The sequence below is a fragment of the Alosa sapidissima genome, chromosome 18 (assembly GCF_018492685.1).
Source record: "Alosa sapidissima isolate fAloSap1 chromosome 18, fAloSap1.pri, whole genome shotgun sequence".
NCBI classification, from domain to species: Eukaryota; Metazoa; Chordata; class Actinopteri; order Clupeiformes; family Clupeidae; genus Alosa; species Alosa sapidissima.
The window spans coordinates 20568475-20574436 of NC_055974.1; the positions used below are offsets into that span (position 1 = coordinate 20568475).

The 5962-nt window shown below is 39.3% G+C and overlaps 1 long non-coding RNA gene across 1 annotated transcript; it reads left to right on the forward strand.

Annotated features, from left to right (window-relative positions):
* Positions 1-3893: 3893 nt before the first annotated feature.
* Positions 3894-5257, forward strand: LOC121690199. The gene is made up of 3 exons (XR_006025017.1): positions 3894-4186; positions 4949-5066; positions 5202-5257. It is a non-coding gene; the product is annotated as an uncharacterized LOC121690199 (long non-coding RNA).
* The last annotated feature ends 705 nt before the right edge of the window (positions 5258-5962 follow it).

The following is a 5962-nucleotide window of genomic DNA, read 5'->3' on the forward strand; positions in this document are numbered from 1 at the left end:
AGAAAGAGTAAACCTACTTCAACAGTATTACACAATAGGCCTACTCACTGAACCACCTTGCTTATTGTATTTGCACCTTGCAGAACTGTTTGGATTTACATACAAGTTGGTTCAATATTGCAAACAACTCATCTATATTATATTTTACCACGTCTGCTCGCGGACCACTTGGGATAGCTTGCGGACCACCAGTGGTCCCCGGACCACACTTTGAGAAACACACACGGACAGTCCACTCTCCGCTGCTGGTGATGAAATTTGTGCACAGTGTTTGCAGATGGTGTCTGCTGGAGTGTATCTACCCGCTTACTGCATATTATATTATTGTGGGCAGCTTTAACATATTGTATGTATATATAAATGTTCAACATATTATATGTATATAATTTGCATTTCTTGGATGTTGTTTCTGTTTTCTTATGAGTGTTAATGGTATGTGACCACCAGAGGGCAGTATGGCCCCAGTGATATTCCTGAATTTGCATTTATTTATAAGGTAAAAATGTATGATATGTATTTTGTGTGTGTGTGTGTGTGTTAATTTGAGTTCACATATCTTTAAAATAAAGATAAGGATGTCACAAGAAAACATTTTGTGTAGATTATAAAAAAGAGAAAATTACAACGGTCAATTGTACCAGATTAAATCCTCCTATTTCAACTATAATCTCATATTAAACATCTGCCACAAATGGCTGAGGAGTGATTGCATCTGGTCAAACACAAACAAAAACCATCATTCAACTGAAACAACAAAAATATTTCTTTGTGGCATATAACCTACAAAACAGTAATGAAACCAAATGACATAGGAACATAACACACAGCAGCATCAAGCACACTTAAGGCTGATTTACTGCAGCTGTAAGCAGCTATACAACTAGCAGCAAGCCAGAAAAAACACAGTACAGTGTGGTCAAACTGATCTCTGGTCAGTGTGGAGCTCTGTCTCTGTCCCTCTGGTTGCCGTGGGGATCTCTCTGCAGACCAGCACACAAAGTAGAGGGTCTGCAATCAACCGCAAAACTTGCGATGGGAAAAAGCATGTGCAATCTATAATCAGAAATGATGAAAAGCGTTGGAATGCAATAGAGAAAGATCATAGAAAAGAGAGAGGACAAAGAGCAAATCTAAGCCCGGCTTCCTGCTTGAGTGTGAGCATGGAATACAAGTTAATACACATGTAGTGTGTTCATACACATGTCTTATTGCAAACAGGACAGGGTAAATAAAATGACAGACAGAATGAGGGAGAGGGGGATGGAGACAAGTGGAGAGGAGAGGTGACTGGAGCAGCGGGGACATCTAAGAGAAAAGATTCCCTCCAGCGCCACCAACTGGTGAAAAGAACAACCACAACGTAATATGACCAGAATGATACTAATAATGAGGAAAATATACTGCTTCTCCTAAATTCCTCAGCATGAAAGGGGTGAGAAGGAGCTCCAGGGCATCATTGAAGAGAAGGAAGATGATGAAGATTGAGACTCTACCACCTTGGAGCTAACACAATGATCGGATAGCCCAGATCAGAGCCGGCAGACCCGCACACAGGCCAGTGATGAGGAAAATTACTGATCTGATGTGGAAGGACGAGATGAGTCTGTGGTGTTGTACATGGTCTATCCTCAGTTCTGTCAGTGAGAAATATGTTTGCATTACTTTCACAAATGTATTTGTGGTATGTTTGTGTTTGAAGACATCTAAAACATTTGCATCCAGAACAAGGGCGTAGGTTTGGTCTCAACATTTTTGACCAACATTATTATTTCAATACGAATAGCAAGTGAAGAATCTCGATTTCGATACTTTTGCGATTTTTTAAAATTTGATTTGGTTTGTGTGATCATACAGATTCAGTCTATGTCTGACACGCACAACAGCGTCAAAGCATAGCCTAGGTCTACTTCACTTTGTGGAGACACTGCCAGAAAAGCGAGCGAGTATGTCGGTATAGGCTAAGTTATCAAGGCTGTCTACCAATACATAACCCAAAAAAGGCCTGTGTAAAACATTTTAATATTCCCTTTGCCCTTCAGCATGCACATTTTGCCCCTTTTTGTGCTTTGTAAATCAGTTATGCTACCAAAGAAGAAAAGGCACATTTGTGTCAGATAAACCCCATTCGGTTTCAGCCAATCAAACGACAGTGTTTCTTTTACAGTTGGAAAGGTCCAAATAGCACAGAGGAGTTCACTAAAATATTGGTGGGGACAATTTTGTCATCTTAAGACCAAAAAAGGTGGTCCTCCTAGGCCCTACGGTTCTCGAGACATTCACAGAAGACTGTCCGGCCACCTACAGACCACTTGGTGTACAGTAACATAAATTAATTTATTGTATGGCCCCCCATGAATGGAATTCCAAAAAACTTGGCGTGCATTCAGAGGGTGTCATAATGATCCTACACTTTCAATTTCGTGCAGTTTTGACCATGTCAGGTCAGTGATACTGTACCTGTGATTACAACATCTCATTTTTGCTTTTTCATATTAACTAGGTGGCGCTATACATGAAATGAGTGGTTATGGGATGGGTTGACATGGCCCCTTAAGTCCAACATACAAAAAAGGTGGTCCTCCTAGGCCCTACAATTCTCGAGATATTCACAGAAAACTGTGTCCGCACTACCCTCCTTTCGGGGGGTCCAGACCGGGTCAAAATGAAATACAATGGTTCCATGCTATCCTTGTGGGGCTACATGCCCACCAAATTTTGTGCACCCCGGTCTTTCAGTGTCCCGGGAATCCTTGACGGAAAATTAAATTATACAATTTTATTTCTAAATGTATTATTTATAAACAAAAAAAAAAGCAGAAGAAAAAACTCTAAACCTATATATATCTTTAGAGGTGTTTTTGTCAGTCTGGATACCCTTACAATTTACCTCCACAAGGTAAGAAGTACTTTTTGAACAAAATATAGCCAACCTTATAGCAACTGTATAGCAATTTGTCAATGTTGTTATCTTCAAATTCATTTCATCTGTGTATTGTGATGTAATGGACAGATAAACAGCCTGTTGATATTTGTAATGTTTTTGCATATCTTTGGGTAGGGCAAAAACATACCTTTGCTTGAGCAAATTCATTGTTATCCCATTCAGAATCCCATATCTGTTGCTCTTGTACACATACTATGACTCGTGTTATCTGGGCAGGCTGTGAGGACAGTTATTTCTGTGTAACCTGTCCTACTCTCAAAACGAGGTGTTGTTCTCTCTCTCTTTCCCTCTGGCTATATCCACATATTAACTTATATCAGCATTGTGAATAATCATCTGATAAATGAATGGGCCATAAATGTGTCAGTTGTGATACAGATCAAGTAAAAACACACATACAAATTTGCATCACATGAATTCACACACTTAGATAGATAGATAGATAGATAGATAGATAGATAGATAGATAGATACTTTATTGATCCTCAAGGGGAAATTCAAGTGTCTCAGTAGCATACAGACATAACACACAACATGCACTTACAGCACAAAGGGTAAACAAGTATAAGTATGAACATATAACTAAACTCCACTGTACAATAAAGACAGTAGAAGATAAGAAAACTAACAAAACTAAATACTAAATACACTATATAAGTTAAATTAAGAAAGTCCAATGTGCTGAGGGTGATCAAGCATAAGACGCTTGTAGTGACAGGGCCAGGACTGGTGAGGTGCTAAGGGAGTGAGTGTCATGGTGAAGGTGCAAACAGTAGTCCAACCATAGTCCTTAGTTATGTGTGCCTGGCAAGGTGCTCAAGAGAGTGAGTGTCATGGTGAAGCTGCAAAAAGTAGTCCAACATTAGTCCAACAGTGCAACAGTGCAAGAGTAAGGTCTAGAGACCAGCATAAATAATATAGACAAATAGGAGAGTAAATGTAATGTACACAAATTTCTGTAATTTCTACAGCAAAATTTTAGTTACTTCTTGTTCTGTCATTTTACAAAAGTTTAGCTGTACATTGCAATGCATTGTGGGTCAAAAAACTATTACAGTAGTTGACAGCTTTTCCCCCACCATAAATTACAGGCAGATTTGCGCTTGACTGTAAATGATGCCGTAGTACAGTTGTTGTACTGTTGAATGTGTTGCACGAGGCCGTTAGCTTAAAACAAGACCTTGATGTCAGATTGCAGAGGAGCAGCCACAACCACATTGCCACTCCACTTATCCACAATATGTAAGTATACTATTATAACCTAGGCTACATAATTAAATTGTGATTTAACTTGTTAATGTTGGTTGAAATAACCTACCTAAACCAACCTAAAGTTGACCGTGTATCAGTCTGTGCAGGCCCAGAAATAAAGTGAATTTGTATAGCTGTGGAGACTTTTCAGACATTTTGAACAAGCAATCCCAGGTGAAGCAGTTTAGTGGTAAAACTAAAGTAAAGGTATAGTGGGTATGTTAACGTTAACCCTGTTCATATGTAGCCTAATTTTGAACTAAGCTACGCATAGCCTACTTCAACGTCTGTGTTGTAACGTTAACGTCACTCAGGTATGCGGCAGAACAAGTAGGCCTACCTAGCCTACCTATCAGGCACCACAGAGTCAGGTCTTTGGTAAGTAACGTTAGCCTAACGTTAAGATGTTTTATTTAGCTATGTGTGACTGACTGTTGGCCTAAGACAGCTAACATTAGCAAACTAAAGTCAAATTTGGTGAAGCAAAAGTAAGCGAACTTAACCATGCATTAGCAGCATCGCCCCCACACCAGGGAGGCTGCAAATGAAGTCCGCTAGTTCGTGTCTAATTGAACCGAAAGCCCATAACGTAAATCCGCTGGTCGTGTTTTGTCCAGAGGTCACTGCTCCGAAAATTCAGTGGCTGTTGGCAATTCATTCCAGACTGCATTGATATATTGTTTGATTTAATAGATAATGTATAGCCTACATTATACGTTTGCCTTTGCTAATACTTCAGTTTTTTTCCAACAGAAGCCAGCAGGGACTAATGCAGATGAGGTGAAGTGCATAGGGAGTGCGATCCATGGCCAGTCATAATCCTCCTGCTTATGGCACACTTCAAAGAAACACCTGAGGGACTCCTGTAAGTGTGAAATTATTATTATAAGTTTTCAAAAATGATATTGATGTTGTTACCAACAACTATAGCTAACCAACAACAGTCTTGAGGTTAGAAAAATTAGGCCTACTACACATTTTGAATCCATTTTTCTTTGTCTTTTAGGTGTTGGCAGCAGCTGACAAGAAACACTACAGCTTCCTTACTCTCCAAGACTAATTATGACCGCCGCGCAGCGAAGCGGCGGTCATATAGGTTTAGTCCGATTTTTTTTTTTTTTTTTTTTTTCGCATGTCCAAATTTCCGTCAAGGATTCCCGGGACACTGAAAGACGAAAACGTAGCATTTTCCAGATTAGAAAATATTTCTTAATTGTGTGTGATCAAATAAAGATGCATAGCCTACAATTGGGGGGGGGGGGGGGGGGGGGGGGGGGGGTAGAAATGTGAGCGCTCATTCAATGTCTATGTGCGTCTGCAAGTGAAACTGAACCTAATCATAAAGACACCTTTCTCAGCAACTTTTCTGTTCAATCAGCAGAATTGGCATTACGATCGTTTCCCTGGTCTACCCCGTTAAACTTCAGGCTCTCGTGTTTTGCTGAATGATATACTCAGCAGATCACCCTAGTAGATAACCAGAATTACAGTCTCTAGAATTGTAGGTCAGAATGTAAACTGGGCCACAGATGGTAAGCACAATTGCATTAGCTTAAAACTATCTAGTCGAATATAGCCTAACCTAAAACTAGCTTAATTAAAATGCCACAGCCCATACTATTTTTTTTTTTAGAATATAGATATTAAGAGAGTAAATCATTATGCAAATACTTTTACTTTTAATACTTAAAGTACATTATAAAAGCAGGTACTTTTTACTTTTACTTAAGTAGGGTTGTCATTGTGGTACTTTTACTTTTACTAAAG